Source organism: Pleurodeles waltl, chromosome 4_2, assembly GCF_031143425.1.
Source record: "Pleurodeles waltl isolate 20211129_DDA chromosome 4_2, aPleWal1.hap1.20221129, whole genome shotgun sequence".
In the NCBI taxonomy this organism is placed as follows: Eukaryota; Metazoa; Chordata; class Amphibia; order Caudata; family Salamandridae; genus Pleurodeles; species Pleurodeles waltl.
This window is the reverse complement of record NC_090443.1, coordinates 517,331,161-517,350,980: the sequence shown is the minus strand read 5'-3', so window position 1 is coordinate 517,350,980 and position 19,820 is coordinate 517,331,161. Positions and strand designations below refer to the sequence as shown.

General features: G+C 43.2%; 1 protein-coding gene across 3 annotated transcripts in view; it reads left to right on the top strand.

Moving 5' to 3' along the window:
* The first annotated feature begins 2,389 nt into the window (after positions 1-2,389).
* The window catches only part of PRRC2C (proline rich coiled-coil 2C), a 1,097,702-nt gene continuing 1,080,271 nt past the window's right edge, over positions 2,390-19,820 (top strand). For all 3 annotated transcript variants that reach the window (XM_069232016.1, XM_069232017.1, XM_069232015.1), the window contains exon 1: positions 2,390-2,520. The gene's annotated coding sequence lies outside the window, so the exon portion shown is untranslated. The remainder of the gene's footprint in view (positions 2,521-19,820) is intronic.

Genomic DNA, 19,820 nt, shown 5'->3' with positions numbered 1-19,820 from the left:
CTCTAGTTTTAAAAAAAGCACAGGTTTGGTAGGTTTCCCTAGGTGCCGGCTGAACTAGAGGCCAAAATCTACAGGTAGGCACTTTGCAAAAAACACCTGTTTTCTATCAAAAAATGGGATGTGTCCACGTTGTGTTTTGGGGCATTTCCTGTCGCGGGCGCTAGGCCTACCCACACAAGTGAGGTATCATTTTTATCGGGAGACTTGGGGGAACATAGAATAGCAAAACAAGTGTTATTGCCCCTTGTCTTTCTCTAGATTTTTTCCTTCCAAATATAAGAGAGTGTGTAAAAAAGACGTCTATTTGAGAAATGCCCTATAATTCACATGCTAGTATGGGCACCCCGGAATTCAGAGATGTGCAAATAACCACTGCTCCTCAACACCTTATCTTGTGCCCATTTTGGAAATACAAAGGTTTTCTTGATAGCTATTTTTCACTCTTTATATTTCAGCAAATGAATTGCTGTATACCCGGTATAGAATGAAAACCCACTGCAGTGTGCAGCTCATTTATTGGCTCTGGGTACCTAGGGTTCTTGATGAACCTACAAGCCCTATATATCCCCGCAACCAGAAGAGTCCAGCAGACGTAACGGTATATTGCTTTAAAAAAATCTGACACTGCAGGAAAAAGTTACAGAGTAAAACGTAGAGAAGAATTCGTTTTTTTCACCTCAATTTCAATAAAAAACAAAATCCAGTTGTTATTTTCTGTAGGAAAGCCTTGTAGGATCTACACAAATTACCCCTTGCTGAATTCAGAATGTTGTCTACTTTTCAGAAATGTTTAGGTTTCTGGGATCCAGCATTGGTTTCACGCCCATTTCTGTCACTGACTAGGAGGTTGAAAGCACAACATTTTTTTTAAAAATGGGGTATGTCCCAGTAAAATGCCAAAATTGTGTTGAAAAAAATGGGTTTTCTGATTCAAGTCTGCCTGTTCCTGAAAGCTGATGATTTTAGCACCGCAAACCCTTTATTGATGCCATTTTCAGGGGAAAACCACAAGCCTTCTTCTACAGCCCCTTTTTCCCCACTTTTTTTTTTTTTAAACGACATTTTCATTTGGCTAATTTCTTGGCCTCCTTCTGGGGAACCCACAAAGTCTGGGTATCTCTAGAATCCCTAGGATGTTGGAAAAAAGGAAGCAAATTTGGCGTGGGTAGCTTATGTGAACAAAAAGTTATGAGGACCTAAGCGCGAACTACCCCAAATAGCCAAAAAAAGGCTCGGCACAGGAGGGGGAAAAGGCCTGGCAGCGAAGGGGTTATTTCCGAGAAGTGCCGGTACTCTCCAATTAAAAATGTTGCGTTTTCCTTGAGAAGTGCAGGTACTGTCCTTCTCAAAATAAAAAAGTGAAGGACAGTATCGTCCCATTCAAATACGTGTCTGTCCAACAATACTATAAAAAAAATATTGTCTTGCTATTCCTGAAAGACAAAGGACGGATGGTGATCACTGGATATTTAAAATGCAGTGTAGGCCGTTGTGATTTTCTAGCCCAAGTTTCTCCAGAACTCAGTGATGAAGACAGAACTCTTAACAGGAAAAATAATACCTCGCGGTCCCGCTTTCTAAGAAAACGCTAATAACGTCAGAGCCCGGTGATTGGTTTCGGAGCTACCATTGTTCCTTTCATTCTTATGCCTTGGAGATATCATTGGCATGGGTATCGAAAAGGGACTTTGAAGCAGGCTCAATGCGCAATTGTCGCGTGGATCTAAAGCAGACATGTTGGAATAATCTTGTTTGATTTTAAATTGAAGGAAGTCAACGGTAAGTCTTAGACGGGATCATAAAACAGCCCTTAATGGCTTGAAGTGTTCAGTAGTCAGGGTTGGAGTGGTTTAAGCTAAGGCAGTATAAAGGGTGTAGACAAGTGTCAGCACTTTTTTCATTTACTTTGAAACATGTCAGTATTTCCCTGAAGGGAAATTACACTGGGTCGATTTACCCGTTGATGCCGAGAAAAACGTTTGCTTCGTGGTGACGGGACCTTTTAAACGTGTACGTTTCCACCAACTGTCAAACTAACCGAGAAAAAGGTCACTAAACCCGGACAGCTACAATTTATCATAAGCATATGTAAGGTCATAATACACATTTCAGCTATATTTTTAAAATGAATGGGTTTAATCTTTTCAAATGTGTATTAAATTATACTGCAACGCCTTAATTTTTTTTTTTTTTTTAAGAATATTGAAGTACTCTTCTTAAATACAATTTCACCTGATTCCTGTTGGAGCTGTGGTTCTGAGTTAAGAACAGATGTAACTCTTAAATGGCCGTATAGTTTGTGACTGCTTCATGGAAGGGCTTATTAGTTTGTCCCTCCTTTGTTTTTTGCTTCACCCCGTGGGAGCGTGGTGACGTTTACGCGCCGGCGGTTGGCGGGCGGCCATCTTTCTCCCCCTCTGTGTCTCGCTGGTTGTCTCTTTCGGGCGGCGGTTGGTGCTGTAGGGCCAGGGACTTGTGCAGTGGAGCGGGGGCCGCTGTACAGGAAGACCATCCTAGAAGGTGAGGCGTGTTTTAGGGGTACGAGGTTTCGTTGTTGGAGAGACTGATGAAAGACAAGGATGTTGAGGGAAGAAATCGACGCACAAGGAAGGAGGCCCTTGAACCCTCTTTTTTCCTTAACCAGTGCCTATCTCGTTCATTTCGCCCGTCATCTACTTCTCGCTACCTATCCAGCTCACGGACCTCTCACTGGCGTACACTTGTTTGTCTTGTCTTTACCTGTCTGTCCGTCGTCTCACCTGCCTGTTCATCTTTGAAAGAAGCAGGTTTGCAATTGTGAAGCAACCAGACAGGTCCATAAACGCTAAGAGTCTTCTTTTCGCTGTCCGCTAGTCTCTCGTTCGGTTATCTTTTTAATTAACCCATCATTTATCAGTATCTGAAGGTGGTAAGCATGTGACTGAATGATGTCAGTATGTGTTGAACACCTTTGACAGGTGCTATCCTTCGGTACTGGTTCAGGTTAGAAGCTGCAGGCACATTCCAAGGTAATTTATGACGAAAATTTGACTCTCCTCCTTATGTGAATTTAACTCCATGACATCCGGCTACAGCTCTTCGCCAGAATAACATGCGATGATCCTGAGAACAAGCCCCACTCTTTCAGGACCTCTATCCTTTGACAATCGTTTCTCAACTTTAGCGTGTAACGTCTATTTTGAGAAAAGGTGGCATAATGGCCTCTTTATGTCTAATAGTAGAAGGTCTCATGGGTATCAACATCTGGCCATATCTAGTGATTTTGAAAATAAATGTATGCCTGCGATTTGTTTTTGTCATCCTATGCAACGTTGCACGAGACTCCAAACACTGGCTGCTGAGGCTACAGACTTGAAAGCATATACCATGTTTTACGATGCTGCTTAACTTTTATCAGTTATATTTATGTTCGTATGACCGCCTCTTCGCCATCTAGATTTTCGTAACTGTAACTTTAGAGCCTAATCTTCTCGCTGGTGGTGTTATTGGAACAAAATAATTGATTCCCTTAACTGCGCCATCACAGTATGACACTAAAGACACGGAGGTGATTGCTTACTTCAAAAAGTACAACCTGTTTTCTATGATACTGACGATCTTCAACAAAATATATATAAAAAAAAAAACACTTCAACACACCGACGAGGCATCTGGGCCACTTGCACTGTACGGCCCTGATGAGTCCTCCGGACTAAACTTAACTATGCAATAAAATATACCTTACTCCAACACAGAACGCAGCACCAAAGTTACGTAGTTGGCACTAGAGAGATGTGCAAGCATTGTAGCTTATTTACGAAGACATTACTGTGTGTTCAGAGCCACACTCTTGCACACTTATCTCTGCTTTGGCAATAGCTATGTCTTACTCGCTGGACATCCCTAACACTCTCGCGATCTCTGGGTAATCTTCTCCACCTTTTAGCTCTGTTCATCACCACTCTGACCTTTTGCTCTGGTCACCCTTTTTTTTTTTTTAGGTCGAGTGTGCAAGCGCTCTGACATGTTGTAATCTGTCTGTGGGTTTTTAACCATGCCCATCGCACACCCATCACTATCACTCGTTCATGGGATTGCCATTCAAACATCCTTTATCATTGGTAAATGCTTTACGTTTGTCCCTCCTTGGGGCAGTTTTCTTACTGCCTTGGCCATCAACCATGTAATGGCTCGTTTGACTGTGAGCGAACTTCTTTTTTTTTTTTTTTTTGCGTCTCTCCTTCGCGCTCATGGCGGCAGTGGCACTTTGAATCGACGCGCTTACGTTGGCTGCTTTACTTTTCATTTTTAACTTATGTTGCAAGAAAGGTTCATTTAGGAATTTACAACACTACTAGCTCTAACTTGAGCAAACGCGAGACCCATTGCAAATGCTTGTTTAGGTCTTGTCTAAGGCACTGTCTGTTGGAGACACATTGTTTCCCAACAGCATGCTTAAAGCCCACCCATTGCTTACCATTGGTTAGCTTCGCTGTCACTCTCATAGGCTTCCTCATTAGCTTGCTGCGTGGGCATTTGTTCCTCGTCGTCTTTGCCCAGGAGCATTGGCACATTACTATGTATGCCCACCACTAATTTTTTTCATGCACAACTTTTTTTCTTTGTTCAAGCACTCTACAAGAGTACATGTTTTTCTGCTGTATTCCGTGTGTGCTTCCTCTACTGCTGCAATCTGTGTTCCTTTCTCTCTCCCCTGTGCCCACCCTACTTCGCACACATTGCCTTCTCACTTGTGTGCTTTCTCCCTGTCAGCTCCACGGTGCAGTCTTTTGCCCATTCCTCATCTATAAGATGAAACCTACTGGCTTTACCAGTGCTTGTCCGTTTTTGCTCTGGTTGATGTAACCTCCCCTCACAATCCTCTGGTTCTCATCTGACGCCCCTTTATCCACCCCAGCTAATCTCCCTCTGGCCATCACCTGGTCATCTGCGGTACCTAATCCCCCAGAAAATCTGACATCCCCCCGGTCTTTTGCTTTGACCATTGTTTTACACTGCTTATGCATTGGCTTTTGTTCTGCACGTCCTTCCCTCTGTAGCTCTGGCCATTACTCTTGCCTTGACAACCCTTCCCTTCCCCTCTTATCTTATATTCTTTTTTTTTGTTGTTGCTTTTTTACACTTTTCCATTTCTCTTGCCCCTCCCATTTCTTTAAGCTCTGTCCACCACTCTTGCCCTCCTTTTAGCTCAGGCCATTGTTCTTGCACCCCTCGTTCTTCAGCTCTGGCCATTGCTCTTGCCCTTCCAACCCCTCCCACTCCCTTTAGCTCTGGCCATCTGTTTTTGCCCTTCCAACACCTCCCTCTCCTTTTAGCTCTGTCCAACTCTTGCCCTTGCAACCCCTCCTTCTCATTTTAAAGCTGGCCATCTCTCTTGCCCTTGCAAACCCTCCTTCTCATTTTAAAGCTGGCAGTCTCTCTCACCCTTGCCACCCCTCCTTCCCATTTTAAAGCTGGCAATCTCTCTGGCCTTTGCAACCCCTCCCTCTCATTTTAACGCTTGCCATCTTCCTTGCCTCCACTCCCTCTCCTTGTAAATCTGGCTATCTCTTTGCCCTTTCAACTCCTCCCTCTACTTTTAACTCTGGCCATCCCAATTGCTCCTCCAACCCCCTCCCCCTGCCTAAGCTGTGGCCGTCTCGTGCATTTCCAACCCTTCCTCTTCCATCTTACCACCTCTTACCTTCTTCCCCTTTTAGTTCTGGTCATTTATTGCTGACCTCTCCCTTTTTTCTGTGGTTATCATTCTTGGACCCTCCCATTGCCACGATCCTCAGAGTGTTAGTTTTGTTCAGCGGTCATCGTTGGTCCATAGCAACAGAAGTGAATTGGTTTAGGTTGGGTTCTCAGTCACCTGCATAGGATTCATGGTGTTTATGTGACATGAATAATAGCTGTGGGGAGTTATATTGCTGCAGAGCAAGGCCAGCTCTTCGAAGCAGTAGAGGACGTAATAAAAACACCAGGAGTATAGATGTGAATGAGCTTTAGGGTGAAAATAATAAACCGGACCAAATTTGACAAAGGAAGACTTTATGGGCCATAATAAAGGTCCAGTGAAGGATGGAAATCATGGTGTACCCTGTTTGTGTCAGTAACTGAGTGGGTTGCTTGGTTCCCAAACATGCAGAGTTGCTGAAGAAGGTATTTTGGTAAACCCAGTAGAGAGCTCATGTGATCTAACTTGTTATGGTTTGTGCAGCAAGGCACTTGCCTGTCATTGAGAAATAGGAGAACATTCCATAGTTATGTTTGAAAGGTACAGCAGAGGAAAGCAGCCAAAATTTGAAGGTACAAAAAACAGTTTATATTCAAATCCTGACTTCAGGGTTTTGCGTTGGGGCGATCCTGTCTCTTTTGGTCTTTGGGCATCCACTTAGAGATTCATCCATGTGCACACTAATATCACCCCAGTCTTGTTTGAATTCAGTTGGATTAATTGACTGTCCAGCCACCCTCAGACTTAAAAAAAATTCCCATTTTTCTAGTAAGGTCTAATAATAAATTGGTTGGTATCGGCATACAAGTAGATACTGGTATTAGGAGTGGATGAGTCTAGCCAGAGGCTCGATATGAATGATGGGAGTTGCAGACACATAAGGTAGCATCACTGATTGGAAGTGTTTGGTGAGAAAAGATCTAAGCCTGCAAAGCACCAAGTCTCTTATCTCAGCGACCCAATAAAAAGGAGTAATCTAGAGCCAACACCTACATCAGAATTGCGCTTGTGACAGTACTGTTTCGAGAAAGATCCTTCCACTTTATCCTTCTCAATTTCTGCTCCTCCACAGGGCCTTTGATTTGAGCTTGAAATGATGCACACAGAATTCTCCTTTATTGTGGCCAAGTTGGGTAAGAGAATTTATTTTAGTTGCCTGCAATAGACTAGAATAGCCTTCCCAGACCTACTAGGATGAAGAAAAGATGTGTAATATACACACAACAGCTGCTCATAAGTCATACTACAGAACCTTGGAATGCAAGCTCCCCTCTGTCGCTGCTCCAGTTACCCAGAGATCTGCTTATCAACGCCTCTCTTCCTCAACTTGATTCTCGCCTTACACTGCATAAGTTGGCTCCTAAAAATAAATTAACAAAACAAAACACAGGCCCTTTTTGCTCACTTATTTTTGAGTCTCGCCTGTCAACTTAACCACTACAATAATAGCAACCCTGCTTACCTTTCTGAATCTGAGCCCTGCATTCTCCCACCAAAGGTTGGCTTTGCTTGTTCCACGAAACCCAGACCCCATTTACTATCATGTCAGATTTTCTCAACCCCAAATTTAATACACACTTGACTTCAGTAACCTCTGCCTCCACTCTGTTAAACTCGAGCCACATTCTCCCTCGCTTTAGCTCTCCCTCTTCAGAGACCAATCCTTCTCTACTCAAAACGTTAACCTGCGAATCATTCCCACTTTAACCCTAAAACTCTTCCTTTGTTTAGTTATTTTCTCACTATACTTGACGTTCAATTTATATTGTAATGCCCATGTTTTACTTCCAGACACAATTCCTTCTCTTCTTGGTGAGCTTCTTTTATACCCTTCTGATCAGCCATTTCCCCATTACACACATTTTAACCTACCTGTGTCCTAACTAAACTGATTTCAAACAATCTCCTCGCTTCCCTTCAAAGAAAATGCACTATGTATTCTGAAATACACTATTTTCCCCCCTTTTCCCAAACCGCCTTGATGGTTACACTTTATCCCCCATTTCCCTTGTTTCTTATCCCCAAAGGCTGCATTGGGCCCCTTTTCAGTGTTTCCTGTTACTTTGCTTCTCTGGGTATCCCACTTTAGTCTTTCGTCATGCACTCCGATGACTTTGTCCTAGGCAGTCTTCACCACACAGCCCAGAGAGAACCATGTCTAGTCTGTGTGCACATCAGTTAAGGCAAATTTTGTGACACATTTATTTCACTCAGCCTTGGAATCTTCAGGGGGATGCCAGAGCTAACAGTGCTCAGACGGTTGTCTAGGTAAAACTACATATTTACGTGACAGATGTTTCTCATACACACCATCATAATGAACAACTTTTGCTAAATGCTGCAGTTGCTTCACAACGGCGTAAAACGAAACCTAGTACCTTTCTTACTAGACTTCTGTGGAAAACTCTCTTCAGAGCCTGTGCTATAATGGATATTTATATTGTGCACATACAGAATACTGTACTGTTTGATTAAACAGAAGAGTATTCGGCTCGGGTCTTTAATGTTGGAGCAGGCCTCTAATGGGCGGTATAGCCCGCTAAGCCAGGCTATAAGGCTATATTAGAGGAGATACAATTAGGAATACCTTGATTATACCACTCTGTACTAGAACCATGGACTTGAAGATTACCCTACTTAGAATTATCTCTCACTGTAATTGTATTAAATTCAGTGAGATATGCACACATTTTTAGTCAGGGGTGCTAAGTCAAGCAGCAGTAGTTTGAATACAATGAAGTCTTCAACATTCTAGTTGGGGCAGTTGAAGAATTGGCACTGCTACAGCCCAAAAGAGATTAAATAGGGGCATTAATGGTAAGTGCATGAAACCTTTTATCGATCAATGCCAGATGTCTTTAGTTGGAGGAAGCAGATACTAGCTGCTTTAGCAATCTGCTTTTCAGGAAGAAGCTTTTTAGAGTCCCTACCCACATTTTATACCTCCTGGAAAGAAGTTCAAGGGTGTGGAATTCCTATAGCCCGATGCCCGGGCCATATTGTTTTGAGTCAAGGACGACAAGTTTTAAAGTTTATTTTGTCCTTGGGACAAGTAGGCCCAACCCACTGCAGCACGTACCCTTTGGCTGCCAATTTACAGTACCACATTAAAGAGCAGGGAAAGGAATTGTCTGCAGTTGAAATAATGTGTTCATATGTTAATGCTATTCAAAATTGTATTTAAGGTTCATTAATGCAAAACCTTTATTAGGTGAATGTTGTAAGCTTGAATTGCACTACTGACAGTGGTTCCAGTAAAAAAACAAAACGTGTAGACACACTTGCAAAGTGAAAAAAAAAAAAAAAAAAATATATATATATATATTTTTTTTTTTTTTTGAGGCTACCTATTATACTCCTAGCAAACTTTTGCAGGAGCTTGAATGCAAGACTGATGATTTTTTTTGCTTTCAAAATTAAATGTTTGCAAAAAAATGCAACTAGGGGTAAAACGTTTTGCTAAACTACTGTGAAATGTAGGTACCATTTCTTTGAAGCATCATATTGTAAAATGTTGTTATGCATGCAAAAAATATTCATAATGGTATGTCGTTGTAACCAGTTTCACCAAGATTATGGGAAACATGAATATAAACAAGCATTGGAAAAGCCAATAGGTCCAACATTGGTGGTCAGTCTTTTGGTTTTATCAAAGTGTTTGTTTTGACATGGCTTTTGTAAAACTTTATTGTTGTGGGAACTGCTGGGCCCTCACCATTGTAACAAATATTAGCAAAAAGCAAAAATATTTATTGGTCGCAATAAGCACACATTGCCATTGTAGTTCCTGGCACTGAACAAAACTACTTGTGTGCCGGTATGCTCCTTCTGAAAGAGAAGATTCCAATCATTGTAATGTACCATGAATTTATAGATCATGTAACTTGTCACATGAGTGTATCCCAGCGCTTAGTAGGAGCGGGTTCTGCAAGTAGGATCAGTCACAGTGAAGCCAGCCAATAGATGGATAGAGCGAGAGATGGGTAGAGAGAGTGATAATTTTAATAAAACAGAAGGTTGCGGTTAGCACCAGACCTAAATAGGGGCCCAATTCTTAGTCATAAAAGTGCACCCATAATATGTTTTTAACTAGTGCAGCTTTGTGTATTTCATACATTCACAAGGTATTGCAGAAATAGACCAGAAAACTGTAGTCCTAAAAATATTTGTAAACTGTACTTTAGCACAAACAAATATGCAGATGTAGATTTACTCATGTGAAAATTTGTTGAGTGTTTACAAGTTCACCTTCTTCCCAACCATTGTTTTCCCCAGTCCTAGAAGAAGGGTTCCCTTTACCTCTGCCCACCCTTTCTCTGTATGGGAAGAGTTTAAAGAAGAGCTGGTGAAAACCCCATAAACATACAAAGTTAGTAGGTTTGCACAAATACGTAAGGGCATTTCATCCCTGGAACTATTGATTACCACTACCTCCCGCCCCAGTATGTAGATCTGCAGAAAGGTGGCAAAATAAAGAAATTACTAGCATTCAAGCCCTACTAAAGTACGAGCCCTGGCATAATCAGAGAGGCTATTATCAGAGTAATATGAGAATGCTACCGTAATTTGTCGCCACAATACATGGCACCAAAGGGACAGGTACATTTATTTTTACAGGACAAGTAGAGTTATGAAGCAACCTGTCCCATGGACAAGTAAATATTTTATTAAATTCCACACCCCTGAAGTTCTACATAGGTTCTTGATGCCTGGCCAGGCAAGCTTCTCAGTTGCTAGGGCTCCAGTGAGGCGGTAAAGTAGCTTGGTTTTGGATGGATTTGGTTTAGTAAAATGACTGTTATCCACCAGCAAACCCAAGTAAAATTGCTGGCCTAAGGCCAGGTATTTGAACTCCTGGAAAACCCGAAGACCAATTGGGTATCATCTGTCCTAATTTCATATTTGACCCCTGTTTGATTGAGCAAGTGTGCATATAATCGGTGTAGTAATCATTGGCCTGATTTAGGTTGAAATACTTTTTATTGGCGTTATGTCAATTGACCAAATAGCAATAACCTGGGCGTGATTGCATGTAGTTCCTATCTCACTCTGGAAACTGCAAACCCCCTTCCTCTAAGTACAGTTGAAGGTGACTATCCATTGTCTTGCTTAGTAACGGGTAATGTTGCTGTTTCTATTTTATGTACCAGCACTTATTCTGTGGAGTTTTACATTTATTGTAGCATGTTTTTATCCATTTCTCGTGTATTGAGGGACACGATCTGTGATATGTGGGAAGATTTTGTGTGTGTGGGGTAAAAGTCTTAGAGACTGTATGATGTCTTATGATTTACCTATGGCTTGTAGGCTTTGTATGTACACCAGAATAAATTCACCAAAGCAGTTGTTGGCCCACCATGTCCTACTAGTCTTGCTTTCCACAGGCAGGTTCCCACATCCAGATCCACTTCTTTTCATATGTTTGGATTTGGGCATGGAAGACCCTTTCAGCTGACCTCCATTAGTAACTTGTGAATGCACCATCACTTAATACGGCATTAAGTAACTTACATCGTACTCTTTCAGGGTGCCACTCTTTCTTAAATTCCTTGCTGACATTGCTATTTGCATATGTGACCTTTTTCATCTCTCCTAATCTTTCTCCATCCAGTATTCTATTCCAATCCCATTTGATCTGAAGTTTGCTTTGTCACGTATAGTCATCCAGTTAGTCGTGTTGTCTTGGGATGATTTTAAAATAAGGTTTTATATATATATATATATATACACACACTTTTTTTTTTGTGTGTGTGTGTTTTGCTTTCACTAGTGACGAGCTAACAATCTCTGGAATGCACTAAGTTCAAAGAAGACATTTATTATTTCACCACGAGGTTCCTAAAAGGAGATCAGCATGTTGAAAGCACACATTTAAAAATAGTCACAGCAATGAAAGGAAAACATACCAAAATGTGTCTCCACTGCAATGTTCACAGCAAATATATGTATTTATATTATAATACAAAGCAAATAATGAAGTAAAAATGCATCACCGTAGGGCCTGCCAAGTTCTTAATCTTTCTCATGCCAGCAAGACGATGACCCTGTTCGACTGCAAAAGAGATCTCCACCCTCACGGGAAAAATATCAAGCATTCGACGTCTTGAATCCTGATTGAGACCACTCACACTCACTGTTCACTAGGTCTTTTTACATCTTAAAAAACAAAAGGAGCTTTCTGGGAAAACACCCTCATTTCGCAATTAAAACATGCTGGCTAGTTTAGGTCAGGGTTGAAAGAAACCGGTTGGAACTGGCCAGTTTCCAAAGGTGTCTCTCCCTCGCCTAAGCCGTTCCCTGCTGTACAATAAACATCAATTTAGTACATCCTTATCATACTGACTAACTCCTCCATAATATGTACTAGGTCTTCGGTGATATGTCCTATCTCTTTGGTGAGAAAGAGCACGAAAACAAGACAGAATGCACAGTTCCCAATGTGGAAAATTACGAGCAACTTTAACATGGCAGTGTCTAATGCTACAATGAAGTCAATATGCAGCTAAACTGAAGACACAATGTAGTCTGTAACTGGTGAACACTGGACAGCTAAGCCAGGCGCTAAGTGGTGCAACACGAAGTCAGTGGTCAAAATACACATTTCACCACAGTGACACTACAGAAGAAAAAAGATGGTACGGATAAGTTATTTTACCATTTGCTCATGGTTTCTTGGTATTTTATTGTGTACTTGAATGATGAAAGTCTTTTTAAACATTTTTCTTTATCAAGAAAGTGTTTTTTTAAAAATGTGGGTAATGAGTTAACTGTCATGATGTTGGTAATAAATTGGCGCGTGGGATATTTAAGAGGTATTGTTTTTTTTTTTTTTTTGTGCTTTCCTGCAATTGCTTCTGGGTTCAAAATAGTTTTATATTGGTGCTTTGCTTGGAGGCTGAATTTGGGCATTCTTATCTCGTAGAGATAAGAACTTCCTTGTGGCTGACCCAGCTTTTGTAGGCTGGACCTGCTTTATCTACTAGCTGAGATAGTTTTGCTGAAGAATCTGGTTTAATATCCTTCATTTGTAACTTTGTGCACGATTCCCTTGGAATAGGTGGTCCACCTGAGACTACTTCCGAGAAGACCTTTGTGTGCACCATGGCATCGAATTCCTGTTAAGGCTGGTCGGTCATGGGTTGTTTTGTAGCTGATGAAGACTGTATTACATTCGGTAGAGGAAAACGTATTTTCCCTAGCTGCTTGGAGGAGAATCCAGTATCTTGGGACATCCAGCCAGACTGCCTCTTTGCTTTCTTTTTGTTGGGTTGATTGGCCCCCAGAGCCTACAAAGCAGAAACTAGCACATGCGGTTTGATCATGTGTGTATTTTTAGGTAAATTACAGATGCTAGTGAAAATATCCACAACTGGTTTGTCTTGTGGAACCATGGTCCGGGAAGGAGCCGATGTGTTTTCAAAATGTTTGCAGAACTATCCCTTGTCTAATTTTCCTTCCTTAGTTTTTTTGCACTGGAGTAGTTGTACTGTAATTTAGGGGGTCCTGACAATTCATTTAAGCCTGTTTATTTAATGTTCAGCTGGGTTCTGTTAGAGACAGCGATAATACAGTGCATCATCAATTTGGGAGGTTGCAAAAAAAGTCAAAATTAGAATTTTAATCTGCTTTAAACTCCTATTTTTAATTTTTTTTTTTTAACATGATGATAAATCAGTTATCAATGAATCAAATAGTCGTGCACTGCACATATTCAATCGTTTTGTAGACAGCATAAAATAGTACTAGTTCATAATTACTAATTTTTAATACATTGTTAGGTTTTACTTACAATTTAATGCATAGACTTAATCTCATTACAAAATAATTTGATTATCTTCTAGTTGCTTGGCAAAATATTATCTTGAAGGGCCCTAGTTATCTCTTGGATGGGCAGAACTGGGGAGAACGGCAATGTAGGTTTCAGAGTGGTCCTAGCAAATCAAAAGTTCTGAGAGCCAGTTGTTAAATTGAAGGAGCCTCCCATGCTCCCACATTGTATCTTTGCCTTTACCCAGCAAGAGTGCAATAGCTGCATATTTGCGACCGCCTTTAGGTCGGATCTTTGTATGGTCAGCAACGCTATTGAGTGTGCAACCTCAATTTCCAAGTCTATTGTTTCTCGCAATGCAGTCAATATATGCTGCCATATTGCCTGGATTTGGGGGCAGTTCCATACCAGGTGGTCAAAGTCTGCAACTGCAGCTCCAGATAGTCAAAAGTTTGAGTCAGCGCTTACCCCATCTATCTTTGATGTCTATTTGAGATGATTTAAGCGAAACGTACCATCCACTGAGATGCCTTTTATTTGCTTGTAGCAGTAATCCACTGCTAATATTTTGTTGTGCACCATCATATTACTATTTGTTTTTGACTCGTATCTCTGCTGGCATAGAATTGTAAATGTGTCCCCAGGAGCGACACAGATGTTGCTAATTTTAAAATTTCCATGGTTGTGGATCTAGTACCATTTCAGAACTCTGGAAGGGTTTTAAACTTACTTGTTAAATGATTCCCCAGTTTTGCTCAGTTGTTTAGTCCGTGTGCGTAGTGGTAACTTTCAGTAGTCATCACTCTAGGGTATTCCAGCTGGCAGGATTAATGGTGAATCCAGCATTTTCATCACTGTACTATCCTTAGCATATCCCATGCAGCATATTGTACCGCTTGTATTTCTGTAGAAGGTCTGTACTGCTTCTGAAACAGGGCAATCGGTATCTGGACTGAAGCTGCCAGACCGATTTTCACATTACAGTATGAGGCCTTATGGTCATTGTGGAGCCAAAAATGTGAAAATAGTGTCTGCGCAACAGTATATCATTCAAAATCTGGAGCAGCATATTTGCCTCAGCTTAGGGAAGCTGCAGCTTGCACTAGGATAGTCTGGCTTGTTATCTTGATGAAGCCAGCCTGATCATCAGTGAAATGATCATATCGAAAACGGGTCTGATAAGAAAAGGGGTATTTCTAATCTGGTATAAAAATTTAGGTAGTGCAATCTTTATTAGGAGTATTCTTCTGGCTAGTGTTAGTTTAAGTTTACTTCATCTCTCAACCAACTCATTAGGTTTGGTCATTCATTCCCCATAATTTCCACTCATCATCATCATCATCTGTTTCCCAATGAAAATGAATACCTATGTATCGAATTGGCTCTAATTGCCATTTGATTTAAGTATTTTAGTGTTTTTGGGTTTCTTATTTTGGTAAATGGCATTAACACAGACTTAGTCTGGACTCCTAATAAATTTGTCTATCTTCAGTAGGTAACAATTTCTACAATAACAGGCTATGTTCAGAGTTTCCGACTAGTAAAATATAATCTGCGTACAGTGATTACCATGTTTTCAGAGCACCAGACCTTATTCTTCTGTTTTAGTGATATTCCCTCATATACTTGATATTGGTTCTACTGCCAGAGCAAAGAGTTTTGGCTACAGGTGGCATCTCTGACGCGTACCTCTAATTGAAACTGGGGAGGACAGTTGTCCATTGACTTTAAATGGAGCTGTGGGTTGGGCATATAGCAATGTGATCCATTTCAGCATAGCCTTTCCCGCGCCTACTCTCTTGACAAGTATCAGAGGAGCAGGTGATTCAGTTAAATTAAAAGCCTTGGTGGCATCTAGAAACAGTACAGTGGCCAGCACCCCTAGGTTAATCTGATGGGTTATATAAGATTGTACACAAATTATTAACTGTAGATAGGCCAACTGCTCGCCTAATATCCCAGGGAGCAGTGGAAGTATCCTAATGGCCAGTATCTTGCCCTGGATTTTGTTATCCACATTCATCCAATGAGAGTGGGCAATATGAATAAACTAGCATTTGCAATGCAATAGATCTCACACTTGTTTGAGTTAAAGCTATTGGCTTTGTAAATTCATAACTGGACTTTTCTTGCTCAATAAAGTGGTCAACCCTGCCTCATAATTTGGTCTTTTCCAGCCACACAATTGTGTGGCCCTGCATAGAACCAAAGCACTTTGACTTACCTTCTTCCTCTATCTGCAGCCAAAAATGAAAATTATTGCCATTTAGCATCCTAATTTAAATCTGCCTTCCAGTAGAATACAACTTTCACAGCCCCACCATCAGAGTTGCTGGCTGGCTAACACAACTCAAGAGAGCCACAGAGGAGGAACGAGAGAAATAAACTAAAAAGGGTCACCCAAACAGTCAAAGTGTATTAAGGATGTTAATTAAGGACCATTTAAGTATGGCCTTCTTCATGATCATAATTGCAATAAGGAAAGGTTAATAAAACACATACAATTATCTTATAATCTCAATAAAAACCTTTATCAGAAATAAGCTTTTGGCATTAGACTGTAATGCTCAGAACACCCTCTAGGGAATACCACAATGAAAATAACATTTGTAAGAATCATGGTCATGTTACTATATAGGTAGCCCCTGGAGGGAATAAACACACGAAAAGAAAACGATTAAATGTATTGCAGTGTAACCATATCTATTTAGTCCCTATAGGGCATAATGCAATGCTACTGAATGGAGGGAGGGGTTATTTTGGGGGTCCCCACTAACCTAATGTGCAGGACCAGAGATTATCTAAACAGTGTGTGTCATGCTGAACATTTTGGTGGTGTTCCATTGTCCTGGGACCACCACAGACAGAGTTATGGGTAAAAATGTTTTGAAAAAATGTTTACGAAGCATTATGAGAAGAATTTTCCTGAGTGCAGTGAATATTGTAGTATCGTTGCGGATTTCTGTTTGTGTTAGGAAAACATTTATCAATTAGAAGTTAGTTTTTGGGAAAGCTATGGAGCGTAAAGGGGAGAGCCAAAAGAAATGATTAGGTAAGTGTGAACAATGTGACCAGTGCTCAAGTACAGCCGATGGCGTTTGTGCTGTTGGCGCTATGAGCACCATGGCTGCCATGGAGCACTAAGGAGAGAGACAAAAGAAAAAAAAGAATTCACCAACGCTGAAGTATACCAGCAATTGTGCAATTATCCATGTAACAGAGTCAGTCTGCAAGACGGTAACAAAACCACTTCAAGGTGGGACAAACAAAGCAATTACCAATGACATCAAGGGGTTTTTGAAAGCCGAGTCCACACATTAGTGAAAGTGACGGGAGTGGTTAAAAGGCCACAATAGGGAGGGGAGGGGAGGGGGGAGGGGAGGGGGGAGGGGGGAAGTCTTGCATTCTGATGGATACAACTACCTGTGGATTCCTCACCTCATGAATACCCCCATGGCGCCAGCATTCGACGGAAATCTTCTTACTAGTCTCTGCACGTCGACGAGGACGTCACTCTAGCCCACGCGACGCCGTCTGACGTCATACAGGCAATAAGAGGTCCTCGACGACGTGCGGACGTCAGTTCCCTTTTTTCCGTGCATTCGAAACGGTTATCTTCGAGGGAGCAACTGTTACTCTTGCGGTTACAGTGTATATCTTGCTGCGTAGTCTTTCGCTGTGGAAATAATGTCGCAGAGGAAGTCTGGATTTAAGCCTTGTCGTGAGTGTGGAGGCAAGATGTCAGTGACGGATCCTCATTCCGATTGCCTTTGGTGTTTGAGCTCCGACCACGACGTCTCGACTTGTGATTCATGTCAGCACATGAATCCAAAGGCCCTCAAGGAACGTGAGGCGAAGCTGTTTATGGCCAAGTCAAAGGGGAAACATCACAAGAAGTCTTCTTCCCCAAGACATCGGCGTCATCGAGACTCCCGGCGCCGTAGAGAATCTCGGCGTCATTCAAAGGAGACTCGCTCCAGGTCTCCGGATCGGCGCCGAAAGACATGGGAGGTCAGTCCCACGGTTACGCCGCATCCTTCGACGCCGTTGCCATCTCCGGCGTCTCCAACTTCACCTGGGCAGGCGTCGGTGATTGAGGTATTGGAGCCTCAAGTGTTTTCTCCGGCGCAGACGCCGAGGCCGGCGTCGGGGTCGCCTCCGAGACAGGCACCCCAGTATCCGGCTTTTCCCACCCCTGGAGCCGATAGTTTCGCATTCTTGAATGCGATGTATGCCATCTTCCAACAGATGGCTCCAGGGGGTGCTCCGGCTGGGCCTTTGGCCTTTTCTTTGGGTGATCCTGCGCCTCTTCGGCCGGCACCCTTTATGCCCTTTCTCCCGTTTGGGAACGTGGGCTCGGCGCCACTGTCGGCGCCGGTGGCCGCTCCGGTGGCTTCAGAAGGATTGGCCCCGGGGATTTCCATCCGTCGACGTCGGGATTTCGGCCTGTGACTCCGGTGGGTCCATCTGCGGCAGTTGCTCTTCCGTCGGCGCCGAAGTTACCTGTGGCGCCGGATGCGGCGTCGGTGGCTTCTGAAGATCGGCGCCGATCTTCGGCGGAGGCATTGTCGACTCCGCGTATTGAGCAACTACTTCATTCAAGGAGACGTGCTCTCCGTGTATTGGAAGAGCAGGAGTACCAACGAGCCCTAGAGGAAGGAGAGCTAGAGGACTCGGGTGATGGGCTGCGTGGACTGGAGTCGGCCAGTGGGCTGGACACTTCCCCTGAGTGGGACCTTTCGTCCCCGGGGGAATATACTGAGGAGGCTGCTTCCTTTCATGCAGTGGTACGGAAGGCAGCTAGTTTTTTGGACCTGCCTTTGCCGATGGTGGAGGCAAAACAAAACCTTTTGACAGAGGTGTTACATCCGGCCTCAGCTGCGGCGGAGCCTCTGTTACCATTTAATGACGCTCTGCTGGATCCGGTGTTAGAGGTGTGGAAGAGGCCGGCATCTTCCCCAGCAGCTCACAGAGCCGTGGCCAGGAGGTATCGGACGGCTCCAACTGACCCTGGTTTCCTATCTAGGCACCCTACGCCGGAGAGCTTGGTGGTGCAGGCCTCCTGTTCGTCCAAGTCAGCGCCTGGTTCTTTTCCGACGGTGCCTGGGGACAGAGATTCAAAGAAGCTAGAGGCGCAGTCGAAGAAGATTTTTTCATCCCGCAGTCTGGCGTTAAAAGCCACCAATGCAACCTGTATCCTGGGGAGGTATATTCATGCTCTGATGGAAGACATTTCCTCTTCGTTTACAGAGCTTCCCCAGGGTCTTTTGGATCTTGTCTCAAATGCCCAGGCTGCTGCGACCCAAATTATCCAGACGGGACTGGATACCACCGACTCGGTAGCCAGGGCAATGGGCACAACTGTGGTGGCAAGGAGACAGGCCTGGCTCCGTAACTCGGGCTTTTCGGCAGATGTACAGTCCACATTGTTGGATCTCCCGTTTGATGGGGACAAACTGTTTGGGGCTAAGGCTGATTCGGCCTTGGAACGTTTTAAAGAAAGCAGGGCCACGGCTAAGTCGTTAGGGCTCCAAGCTCCTTCTTCCACGGCCTCTTCCAGATTCTTCAGGAGGTTTCGTGGATTTGGGCGTGGCTCTTCCTCCTCTTCCTTTCGGGGGAGATATCAGCAACCTGCTTCTTCCCATCCCTATAGATCTTTCAGGGGGAGAGGTAGGGTCCGCACCAGAGGAGCCTCTCAGCAGCACTCTGCCTCTTCCTCATCCTCTGGCGGGGTGCAGCAGGGGAAGCAGCCTTAGGCTTCCACCATTTCCCACTCACTCCTCTCCTGTAGGGGGAAGATTACAGCATTTTCTCACCAAATGGAAGACTGTTACATCGGACACTTGGGTTCTCAGTGTTGTGGGAAAAGGCTACACCCTTCCCTTTCGGGAGTTCCCGCCCCTCATCCCGCCCCGCCCTTCGTATTGTTCAGAAGAACACCTCCTGTTGCTAGAACAGGAGGTGCAAGTCCTCCTTTCAAAGGGCGCGGTGGAGTTGGTCCCGGAGCAGGAAAGGGGTCGAGGAGTTTACTCAAGGTATTTCCTGATTCCCAAGAAGGATGGTCGTTTGAGACCAATTCTGGACCTGAGGATCTTGAATTGGTTCCTCAAGCAGGAAAAGTTCAAGATGCTGACCCTAGCACAGGTGCTTTTGGCGTTGAACATGGAAGACTGGATGGTGTCTGTCGACTTGCAGGATGCTTACTTTCATATCCCGATACTCAAGTCACACAGGAAGTATCTCCGGTTTGTGGTGGGATCGCAACACTATCAGTTTGCGGTCCTTCCGTTTGGTCTTACTTCAGCACCTCGAGTCTTCACGAAGGTGATGTCG